A 13,223-nucleotide genomic window follows, 5' to 3' on the forward strand; every position below is an offset into this window, starting at 1 on the left:
CACTTTATGGTTCTACATACACTTCATGGTTCTAATACAGAAATTCCCTGATATGGTCCAACATAAAAATGCTAGACATATAAATAAAAAGATGGGTGAACTAGACAGCCTCATTTTAAATGAGGATATTGATATAATAGGCATCTTTTGGGAACTTGATGGAATGAGGACAATCAGTGGGACACAGTAATACCAGGGTACAAAATATATCAGAAGGATAGAACAGGTCGTGCTGGTGGGGGAGTGGCCCTATATGTGAAAGAAAGCATAGATTCAAATGAAGTGAAAATCTTAAATGAGCCAAACTATACCACAGTATCTCTATGGATAGTAATTCTATGTTTGAATAATAAGAATATAGCAATAGGGATATACTATGGACCACATAACCAGGATGGTAATAGTGACTGTGAAATGCTCAGGGAGATTAGAGAGACTTTAAAAATTATAATAATCATCATCATCATCATCATCATCATCATCAATAGGGGATTTCAACTATCCCCATATTCATAGATTCATAGACTCTAGGACTGGAAGGGACCTCGAGAGGTCATCGAGTCCAGTCCCCTGCTCTCATGGCAGGACCAAATACTGTCTAGACCATCCCGGAGACCAGAGTGTACCAGGCACTGGAATTCCTGGTTGGTGGCAGCGCTACAGGTTCTAAGCTGCTAACCATTACACCCAGGCCTGGAGACCAGCTTTGGTTTGGGCATATGTGAGTATAAAAGTGGGTTAGGGATTGGGGTCATTAATGCTTTTTTCCCTTCCTTTGAGGTGACTATGGAAGCTTTTTCCAGCACTCTCTGCTGTTATTTTACTAATTTATTATAAAGCTTTAAAATTTTAGACACCTGGCGTGCCTGTCATCTTCTCCCCAAAAAATCCTGTGGCCACACGCCTGATCAAACTGTGGTCCAGGCAGAATGGTAACAAAATCTGTCACACCTACCTTACTATTCTCGTACTAATTCCCATCTTCTCTAGCTTAATTATTTCCCATGTGGTATTATGTATGTAAAATTGCTTTAACTGAAGTCCAAGTACTTAGAACTACTGCATTTCTCATCTAAAAAAAAATAGTTATTTTCTCAAAGAAGGAAATCGGAAGTTAGTCTGGCACAGTGTGATATCTTTGTGGTAATCCACGATGTATACATTCTGAGGCTATATTTTAGTCATGGGTATTTTTTAGTAAAAGTCATGGACAGGTTTCATTGGGCAAGTAAACAAAGAGGTTCCCAGCCAATGGGAGCTGCAGGGCGGTGCCTGTGGTGGGGGCAGCGCACGGGAGCTAGAAGGTGAGGGAGGGACACAACGTCACTGTTTCCAGGGAGCCCCCAAGGTAAACACCACACAGAGCACTTACCTTCTCCCTCGCCCCAACTCAGCCTGAGCCCCCTCCACAAGCACCCAACCTGCTGCTGCTGTTGCTGGAGGGGTGGGAGGGCGGTAGCCACTGCAGATGTCATTGGAGATCCTGGAAAGTCACATGAATCCATGACTTCCGTTTGACCTCTGTGACCAACTCGCAGCCTTAACTTACATCCACTATTCTGTTTACCTCTATAAAATTCAATAATTCTTTTCCTTCACAATTTATTCCAAAGTTTGCCTATTAACTGAGGTTAGATTTACAGATCTGTAATTGTCCACATCACTTTTTTTTTTTAACCCTTCTTTTAAATAGAGGTACAATGTTAGCTTTTCTCTAGTCATACAATGTTATCTCTGTAACACAGATAGATTTTATTAAAGTCCTAGCTACTGGACTATTAAATCTCAGTATTCTGCTCTTTCAGTATTCTGGCACAAAAAATTATCGCAGTCCACCTGATGTGGTCATTTTCCACTTCTATTACACCCATTTCCAGCTGCCGTCTGCCTCATACCCATGTTCAATATTATATTTTAATTGAAAAACCAAGGCAAAGAATTCATTTAGTTTTTTTTGGGCCATATCTAGATTATCTATAATCTCCTCCCTGTCCATGGTACACAGCAGCCAAATCTTATCCTTCCTTATTTTTCTTTTATTTATATAACTAAAAAACCCAACCTTATTATTTCATTTAAATTTAGCAAAATCTCACTTCATTTCTTCATTTTCTAATCTCCATGATGTAGCTTTCTTTGTTGGTAAATATTCTTCTTCTGATTTCCTAAGGCTCTCTATTTACTCCCCCAATAATTGTTTTTGAGATAGTTATTCATAATAGTTAGGTTGGCCGACAGTAGCCAATGCCCAGGTGCCCCAGAGTGGAGTGAACGCTAACAGGTAATGATCAAAGTGATTCTCTCTCCTGCCATCCATCTCCATCCTTTGACAAACAGAGGCTAGGGACACATTCCTTACCCATCCTGGCTAATAGCCATTTATGGACTTAACCACCATGAATTTATCCAGTTCTCTTTTAAACACTGTTATAGTCCTAGCCTTCACAACCTCCTCAGGTAAGGAGTTCCACAAATCGTTGACTGTGCGCTGCATGAAGAAGAACTTCCTTTTATTTGTTTTAAACCTGCTGCCTATTAATTTCATTTGGTGACCCCTAGTTCTTGTATTATGGGAATAAGTAAATAAACTTTTCCTTATCCACTTTCTCACATCACTCATGATTTTATATACCCTCTATCATATCCCCCCTTAGTCTTCCTCTTTCCAAGCTGAAGAGTCTAGCCTCTTTAATTTTTTCATATGGGACCCTCTCCAAACCCCCTAATCATTTTAGTTGCCCTTTTGTGAACCTTTTCTAGTGCTAGAATATCTTTTTTTGAGGTGAGGAGACCACATCCTGTACAAGCAGTATTCGAGATGTGGGCGTACCATGGATTTATATAAGGGCAATAAGATATTCTCAGTCTTATTCTCTATCCCCTTTTTAATGATTCCTAACATCCTGTTTGCTTTTTTGACCGCTTCTGCACACTGCCTAGAACATCTTCAGAGAACTATCATGATGACTCCAAGATCTTTTTCCTGACTGTTGTAGCTAAATTAGCCCCCATTATATTGATGTAATTCCAAGTCTCATCTACATTTAATACTTGAGCTTCAATCCAGCCAACTTCTTTCACTAAGGCCTTGCTACACTGAGCACTTTACAGTGCTGCAACTGGTGTGAAAAAACCCCCTGAGCGCTGCAAGATGCAGCGCATATTGTTAAAGTGTCAGTGTAAATCAGGGCGGCAGCACTGGGAACGCGCTCCCAGCGCTGTACGCTACACCCGTAAGGATGTGGTCCGTACCAAGCAGCGCTACTTGGGAGAGCTCTCTCCAGCGCTGCGGCATTGACTACAACTCACACTTCAAAGCGCTTGCCGTGCAGCGCTTTGAAATGTCTAATGTAGCCAAGCCCTAATTCTCTTAATTTTCCCAAAGTCTGCTTTTTGAAAGCCAAAACCATAGCTCTTTACTTGACTTGGTTTTGACTATCATTTCCATTTACATTTAAACTGAATTAGGTCATGATTTCATTTGATCCCAAAGGTTAATTCCATGACTGGCTCTTCTGTGATGTCCTTGCTACTTACAAACTAAGTTGACTCAAATTCCATCACTTCTCCCATTATGACAATTCCCAGTAGTATTTACTCTCTCTAAATAATATTAAATAAAGAGATCTTACCATATCTGAGTCTGGAACCCAACAGTCTCTTGCAGGGACCCCTACATACTATACCAATAACACTGCTTCTTTTACAATCCTTTCCAAAAGTGAGTTTGAAACCCAAACAGATCTGTTTCATCCGTGCCATCCTTTCTTATTTCTTACAGTTTATCCCAGAATTAATATACCAAGTTCTGCCCCTCCATCATTTATCTCTCTTCCTAAACAGCATATACTCTTTATATAGCTAGCGAACAGAAGTGGTAAAGAGGAGTTTTGGCAAGGTTAGTTTAACAGGGGGATGCCGAGCAAGGGCTAGATACCCTAACATTCTTTGCACTTAAAGGTCAAATGACCGTTCCTGATAAAAACAAAAGCGCCAAACAAAGGAACAAGCTTTGGGAGTAAAAGAAGAATGCAGGCAGAAGTCCAGCAACAGAGTGGGAGCTACCCAGTTTATTGCACCCAATGCAGCATGTATGATTACCTGGCCCTATGGACTGGTGGCTGTATGTGTGCATTCGGTGCAAGGCTTCCTGGCCCTCAGAGACCCATGTATGGACTTTGGAGACCAGAGTGGCTGAGCTGGCAGAGCTGAGGGGAGACAGAGAGGTACATAGATGAGACTTTCCAGGACACAGTAGAACAGTCCCATTGGGGTCTGACAGTGTTCTGTGCTGTTGAGGAGGAATGAAAGCCTCAGGGAAGGAGAACATCCAACTGGAGCAGAGGGAAACAATCCCATAGTTGGGACCCCTCCTCCAGATGATGTTGTGGTATCCTCTCGCACTGAGGATACTTCTCCGGGGAGGGAACTCCAGTTATTAGGAAGAGACAGGTATTAGTAATGGGCGATTTTGATCATTTAGAAACATAGATAGCTGGGTTTGCGATGATCACCAAGGAGAAACCGCATGGTGACTTGCCTGCCTGGTGCGAAGGTTGCAGGATCTCTCGAGACATCTATAGATTTATGTGTAGTGCTGGGGAGGAAGCCGGTGGTCAGGTACATGTAGGTACCAACCAGACATGAGGAAGGATAGGAGAGAGGTCCTGGACTTGGAGGCCAAATTTAGGCTGCTAGGTAAGAGACTGAAGTCCAGGACCTCCATGGTAGCATTCTCTGAAATGCTTCCAGTTCCATGTGCAGGGCCAGTTAGACAGGCAGAACTGCAGAGTCTCAATGCATGGATGAGACGATGGTGTAGGGAGGAGGGGTTTAGATTTATTAGGAACTGGGGAAACTTTTGGGAAAGGGGAGCCTATACAGGAAGGATGGGCTCCACCTAAACCAAAATGGAACCAGATTGCTGGCACTTAAAATTAAAAGGTTCATAGAACAGTTTTTAAACTAAGGGCTGGGGGAAGCCAACAGGTGCAGAGGAGCATGTGGTTTGGACAGCGACATCCTTAGGGAGGATCTATTAATGAGATCTCCTATGTCCTAATAAGGAGGAGAGGATGGAAAATGATAAAATACAGGGAGGATCTGATGAGAAACAGTCAAATGAAAAAAAGTCCCATTCAATTACATCATGCAATGGGACAGCCAAAAAAGTGACAAGTTTTTAAAGTGCTTATATAATAGGCATCACAGAAACTTGGTGGAATGAGGATAATCAATGGGACACAGTAATACCAGGGTACAAAATATATCGGAAGGACAGAACAGGTCATGCTGGTGGGGAAGTGGCACTATATGTGAAAGAAAGCATAGAATCAAATGAAGTAAAAATCTTAAATGAACTAAATTGTACTATAGAATCTCTATGGACAGGATTGGGAGCCATTAATAACTACTCTCTGAGTACGGTCATCCAGCCAGTTATGCACCCACCTTATAGTAGCCCCATCTAAATTGTATTTGCCTAGTTTATCGATAAGGATATCATGCGAGACTGTATCAAATGCATTACTAAGATCGTATCAAATATTGACTGGGTACATGTCACCTCAAGATGAGATGCAGAGATAAAGTTTCTCGACACCTTAAATGGCTACTCCTTGAACCCACCAGAGGAGAGGTAATTCTTGATTTAGTCCTAAGTGGAACACTGGATCTAGTCCAAGAGGTACCTTGAATCTCTTGGTAATAGTGATGATAACATAATTAAATTTAACATCCCTGTGGCAGTGAAACCTCCAAAGAAACTCAGCACTGTAGCATTTAATTTCAGAAAGGGAAACTCCACAAAAATGCGAAGGTTAGTTAAACATATATTAAAGGGTACAGTGCCAAAAGTGAAATTCCTGCAAGCTGCATGGAAACTTTTTAAAGACACCATAATAAACGCACAACATAAATATATACTTCAAATTAAAAAGCATAGTAAGAGAACCAAAAATAGTGACACCATGGCTAAACAATAATGTAAAAGAAATAGTGAGAAGCAAAAATGCATCCTTTAAAAGGTGCAAGTTAAATCATATTGAGGAAAATAGAAAGGAGCATTAAATCTGGCAAATAAGTGTAAAAATATAATTAGGAAGGACAATTTTTTTTTCAAGAACAGCTATCCAAAGTCTCAAAAAGTAATAGTAAAACATTCGTTATGTACATCAGAAGCAGGAAGCCTGCAAAACAACCACGAGGCCACTGGACAATCAAGATGCTAAAGGAGCACTCAAGGACAATAAGGCCATTGTGGATAAACTAAATGAATTCTTTGCATCAGTCTTCACAGCTGAGGATGTGAGGAGATTCCTAAACCTGAGCCATTCTTTTTCAGTGACAAATGTGAGGAACTGTCCCAGATTGAGGTATCATTAGATGAGGTTTTGGAACAAATTGATAAACTAAACTGTAATAAATCACCAGGACCAGATGGTATTCACCCCAGAGTTGTGAAGGAACTCAAATGTGAAATTGCAGAAATACTAACTGTAGTCTGTAACCTATCATTTAAATCAGCTTCTGTACCAAATGACTGGAGGATAGCTAATGTGACACCATTTTTAAAAAAAGGCTCCAGAAGTAATCCTGGCGATTACAGGCCAGTAAGCCAGACTTGTACTGGGCAAAGTGCTTGAAACTATAGTAAAGAACAGAATTATCAGACAAAGAAATGGATATAAATTTTTGGGGAAGAGTCAACATGGTTTCTGTAAAGGGAAATCATGTCTCACCAATCTACCAGAATTCTTTGAGGGGAGTAAACAAGCATGTGGACAAGGAGGGGTCCAGTGGATAGTTCAAAAACCAGAAGGAGAGCACTTCAATATCCCTGGACATTCAATAACAGACTTTAAAGTGGCCATTCTTCAACAAAAAGACAACAAAAATTATTAGGCGCATGGAACTGTTTCCATATGAGGAGAGATTAATAAGACTGGTATTTTTCAGCTTGCAAAAGAGATGACTAAAGAGGGATATGATATAAGTCTATAAAATCATGACTGGTGTGGAGAAAGTAAATAAGAAATGTTATTTACTCCTTCTTATAACACAAGAAGTAGAGGTTATCAAATGAAATTAATAGGTAGCTGGTTTAAAGGGAACAAAAGGAAGTATTTCTTCACACAACAGATAGTCAATCTGTGGAACTCTGTGCCAGAAGATGTTGTGAAAGCCATGACTGTAACAGGGTTCAAAAAAGAACTAGATAAATTCATGGAGGATAGGTTCATCAATGGCTATTAACTCGGATGGGTGGGATGGTGTCCCTAGCCTCTGTTTGCAAGAAGATGGGAATGGGTGACAGGGGATAGATCACTTGATGATTAACTGTACTGTTCTTTCCTTCTGGGACACCTGTCACTGGCCACTGTCAGACAACAGAATACTGGGCTAGATGGACCTTTGGTCTAACCCAGTATGGCTGGTCTTATATTCTTATGTTCAAAGGAACTTTAACCGATATAAAGGCTCATATGTTTTCGGGTTGTTTTGCCTGAATAAGGTCTTTGTGCTGTTCATCTCAGAAAATAGATGAGTGAAGAAGTTGTATGTTAAAAACCTCTTCACCTGTAGGGCACTTATTCCAGGCTAATCAATCAATAGTCACCAAAAATTCAAAGCATGCTATGTGAAAATCACTGGTAGTAGTCCTCATTCATTTCCCATCCATACTGATCACAATTTGCAAATTTGTTAGGCCAAAGAATGAACAATTATGGAATGTAAACAATCTTTTCACCCATTCAGATCAGGCCTGAGGTACATTTTTATGTAAGATGGGGAAGCTTGTATTCCTGATACCTATTCTGTGACAGAGGCTTCAATTTCAAAGGCTGTTAAAAGGGCAGCTTTGAAGCAGAGTCAGTTCATATAGCTTTCTTTTTAAAAAATGAAAATAAAGAGGAGAAAAACTGGCAAATAGTGTTTAGGATAATTTACTTATAATTTACTGTTCTGTGAAGTTCAACAGCTGGCCCACATACAGCATTCCTCTTCCCCATGGGCAGAGAAATAACCACAGAAAGTTGTTCAATCAAAAAAGGTCATTCTCACCTTCTAAGTACATGTTTGGCTAAACTGGTGGTGGCTCTAAATGAAACCTTTTTATCAGCCTTGAGCTATTTTGCAATTTGTTAAATGTAGTCTATTTCAAATGGCTGCATTTTAATTTTAATAAAGTTTGAAATACTTCCTATGATTGTCCCTATGCCTGCAGCACTGATCTTAAAAATAGGAATAGGATAGGAATAATTTTATATTAATTGATTATGCATACTGAATAATATATGAATAGAATAAATTACAATTTCCACATCATGTGTTCATGCACACACTCACATATATTACATACACACCTGCACACACATTCCATAGTCATATGGAACATTCTATTTGTAGGCATTAACCATTTTTCTTCCCTGTTCTAAATAAAGTTAGAAATTCAAAGAGTTTTCATTCATCAGATTCAAATGACACTCCAATGGGATGTCGCAGCAGGATCAGGAACTGATGAGGCAGAGGTCAGTGAGTGAATTCCAGCTCTTTCCTCTATCCTTCACCAGACCAAGAGCAGTAGCAGCGAGAGAGCTCAGAAAGGGGCATTAGGCCTTCAGCATCCCATCATCACCACCATCCATGAGGTTAATGGAGCCCAAGTACCATGTATAGCTAGAGCTCTGAGCATGAAAAGATCCCTGAGAGGAAAGCGAGCTGAGGGAAGTATCCATGGCTGGCAGGACTAAGGACAATAAGGAGTTTATATTAGGAACAAAAGAAATCCTAGGAATCGTATAGGTCCATTACTAGATGGAGATGGTGAAATTGTTAATTACCATGCAGAAGGGTTCAATGCATATTTCTGTTCTGTATTTGGAAAGCAGCAGCATGATTCACTTATATCACACAAGGATGATAACATACAAGCCAGTCCTATAACAGGATGGTCTGCCCTGCTTAAGGGGTAGTGTGGTTTGTGGACAGTAAACCCTATTCCATGCAGATCCAGTCCTAGGCATTAGCAGACTAAGCAATTGCTAGGGGCCCCAAGCAGCTCAATGCCCCCCCTATTAATTATTAGTATGTGTTGGGGGGGGGCGGCTATTCCTGCTTAGGCCCCCAATAGACTAGCACCGGCACTGATTCCATGTCATGTTCCTTTAAGGAAATAGGTGTTTATGGGAGCAGCAGACAAGCTGGAGAGGAGGGACAAGGGTTAATCAGGGAACTATCTCCTGAACAGGATAAAACCCAGCTGCTAGCTGACTCTGGAATGAGAAGAGAGTTTCTGTGGAGTTGGTCTGGATAAAGATAGGTTGGGGAAGCCTGCATGAGTTGTTGCACATCCCCATGAAGAAGGCCTGTGAAATCCCTTAACTAAATTGACAGTTATGAGTCTAGGCACTAGGGCAGGCAGAGACCTATAGAAAAAACTCGAGTCCAGGGGCTGCAGTAAGACTGACAGAGCTCCCTGGCTCAGACATAGCTGGAGAGGAAACTGACAACCTGCATTCCTGGGTCAATGGTAGTTTTAGAATTCCCAAGAGAAAAAGAGATTGTATTTATAAAGATTTAATACACTAAATGTTAAAAAGGGGGATGCTATTTTATGTGCTCTGGGCTGTGAACATGTTATTGGGAAAACTAGAAAGGAACTGAGGGTGGGGTACCTGGAAGGCTATGTGGAGCCATGAGACAAGCATGCTTTGGGATGGGACCCTGCCACAGGTCCACTAGTGACTAAGGATGATATTAAACAGCATCTACTAAGGATAAACAGTTTTAAGTCAGCAGGCCCAGATAACTTGTACCCAAGAGTCCTAAAAGGGATGGCCTGTATAGTAGAGTATACTCAAGAGTCCTAAAAGAGTATCTCTGGCCTGCTGATATTAATTTTTAATAAATCTTGGAAACAGCAAGGAAACTCCAGAAGATCAGAAGAGTGTTAATGTTATGCCAATATTAAAAAAGAGCTAGGACGAACCAGATAGCTCTAGGTTGGTTAGCCTGAAGTTAGTCCTTGACAAAATAACAAAAAAGCTTATGCAGGATTCCAGTAACAAAGAATTAAAAGGTGGAAATAAAAATTGTCAGTCAACATGGTTTTATGGGGAAAAAGTCTTGTCAAACCAACCTAATTTCATTTTGTGATGAGATGAGAAGTTTGGCTGAGGAAAGGTAACTGCATAGATGTAGTACACTTAGACTGCTGTAAGGCTCTTGATTTAATAACACATGACATTCTGATTTAAAAATTAGCATTATGCAATATCAATAAAGCAAATGTTACATGGTTTAAGAACTGGGTAACTGACAGATCTCAAAAAAAAAAAAAAATCTGGGCAGCTGTATATGGGAATCAGTATTGAATGGGGAAGTACCTAGGGGAGTGGTTGGAGGGATTGTGACTAGCCCTGAGGCTATTCAACATTTTCAATGGTGACCTGGAAATAAATATAAAATCACTGCTAATAAAATTTGTGGATGACACAAAGATTAGCACAGTGGTAAATATGAGGACAGGGCAGTAATACAGAGCAATTTGCATCACTTGGTAAACTGGGCCCAGGTAAAGAAAATGCCTTTTAATACAACCAGATGGAAAGTTATACACTTAGGAATAAGGAATGCAGAGTACATCTGCAGACTGAGGTTCTGTATACTGGAAAGCAGTGACTCTGAAAAGGATTTAGGGATCAAAATGGAGAAGCAATTCGTCATGAGCTCCCGGTGTGATGCTGTAGTGGAAAGAACTAATGCAATCCTTGGATGTATAAATGGGAGAAGGGAGGTGATTTTCCTCTTTAAACAGCATTGATGACACCAATATTGGAATACTGCATCCAGTTCTGGTGCCAACATTTTTAAAAGGGTGTTTTAAAATTGAAGAGGGCACAGAGAAAAATCAGCTGGAGTAAATGTCTTTCAGTGACAGAATTAACTAACTCAATTTGTTAGCTTGCCAAATTGAGAGGTGACTTGATTCCTGTGTATACGTAACTTCTGATGAAGAAAGCCAATAGCAACACCAGCAGCGGGTTTTGTTTGTTTGTTTTTGTTTTCTTTTCCTCTCTCTTAGAAGAATAGCTGAGCCAGAATTCAGCTTTAAATGAACCTTCTCTCCTCCATATAGAGTGAACTACAAAGCATCAACCTACTATATCTGGACAACAACTAACTCTCTGTACTCAAAAGCTACTTAAGGGAATCTCTACACAGCAAATAAACACCTGTGACTGGCCTAGTCAGCTGACTGAGGCCTGTAGGGCTTGGGCTGAAGGACTGTAAAATTGCAGTGTAGACATTTGGGCTTGGGCTGGAGCCCAAGCTCTGGGACCTCATAAGGAGGGAGGATCCCCAAACCCGGGCTCCAGCCCACTTGTCTACACAGAAATTGTTAGCCCTGTAAGCCCAAATCAACTGATCAAAAGGGTATATCTACATCGGACTTGGGCTGAGGGGCTGTTTAATTGCAGTGTAGATGTTTGAGCGCAGGCTGGAACCCGTGATCTATGACCCTGCAAGGTGGGAGGGTCCCAGAGCTCAGACTACAGTCTGAGCCTGAACATCTACATTGCAGTAAAGCAGCTCCTTAATCTGGGTTCAAGTCTGCTGCCCGTGCTAGCTGTGGATGTCTAATTGAAGTGTAGACATACCCCAAGATTCTTGTTACATCCTCAGCTGTTTTCAGATGATCAGATAACCGTGGGGCCAAGGCTATCATTTTTCACTTGTCCTTCACCAGAAAGTTGTTGTTGTCTTTTTTTCTGAGTTGGATTCACTACTCTTGTGCATGCCTTTATCCCTGCAAACTTTTATTACAGCAATGCACTCTGCCCAGAGCTTCGATTTTAATGCAGAGACTCAAGCTGGTGCAGCAGCCCACTTGCTGTCATAAACAGATAGCTAAGGGTTAATGTTTCTTTTACCTGTAAAGGATTAACAAAGGGAACCAAACACCTGACCAGAGGACCAATCAGGAAACCGGATTTTTCAAAGTCAGGGAGGGAACTCTGGTGGGTTTGGCTTTTTTTCCTCTCTTTGGTTTCTCTCGGCTATGAAGAAACAGCTTTTCTTTCTATCTCCAAACTTTTTTCTACCGTGGGTACCAAGTTTAAAGTACAGCAAAGGAAAAAGCAATAGGTTGATATTGTAGTTTGATATAGTACATAGATAGACTACTTTGCGGACTGCTTTGAATCGGCTATCTTTTGAATCTAGACTGTTTATTTCTATTTTCTGATAAGCCAATTTGCCCTGTATGATCTCGTTAATCAGAGTTGATTTACTATGAATTTCTTTTTTCTTTTTTTTTTTTATATAGAAGTTTACTTTTACTGGTTAACTGGTGTGTTTTCTCAGGTTACGGCACGGGACGAAAGGGAGGGGTAAACTCTTTGATGTGTTAGCTTGACTAGGTTGAATGCATAAGCCTGAGGGAAAGTGTAAATTGCCTCTCTGGTTTGTATTCAAGGACTTTAGGATACAGTTATCGCCCAGGCTACCCATGAGAAGGGAAAACCTGGGGATAAATAGAGGAGACAAGGGGAGGGAACTTGTTTTCCCTTTGGTGAGGAGACCAGGGGTTCTGGTCTTGGGGGTCCCCCAGGGTGAGGTTGGGCAACCCCGGGGCGATCAGAAGCCCTGAATCCTGATTGGTGGCAGCGAGATCAGATCCAAGCTGGTATAAGCTTGGGGGGAATTTCATGTTAAGCCCCCAGATTTTGGACACTAAGGTCCAGATTTGGGACAGAGGCTTATTACACTTGCTCAGCAGCTTTTCTGAGAGCACATTGTATTAGTTTCCCATATTCTGCTCTAGCTTCCTGGTTTTTTTCTGGGCGCAGTTTAAAGAGATGTTTTGCACTATGGATCAGATATTCTGCTCCTGTGCTACTGCCATAGTTTTGATCAGCTGAGTCAGCTGAGCTTTCAGTCCCATGAAATATAAGGGAATGAGGTGGTAGTAGGGTTCTTTTAGAGAGAGACCACTGAATTATTTGGAATTCACTCCATCTCGTGGTCTGAAATAACTGAATGTATTGACCCTCAAGGTATATTGCAAGGCTTATCAGTTTTCTCTGAATTTTCTGGGGTTTGAGGGGTAAAGGGTGGCTGGATTTCTTGGCAAAGGGAGGGTACCTTTTATCCATTTTGTTCTACCTTGTAATTGAGCTGGATGCTGATAATTATTATTACTATTTATTAAGGTGGGG

This window comes from Chelonoidis abingdonii, chromosome 3 (assembly GCF_003597395.2).
Source record: "Chelonoidis abingdonii isolate Lonesome George chromosome 3, CheloAbing_2.0, whole genome shotgun sequence".
NCBI classification, from domain to species: Eukaryota; Metazoa; Chordata; order Testudines; family Testudinidae; genus Chelonoidis; species Chelonoidis abingdonii.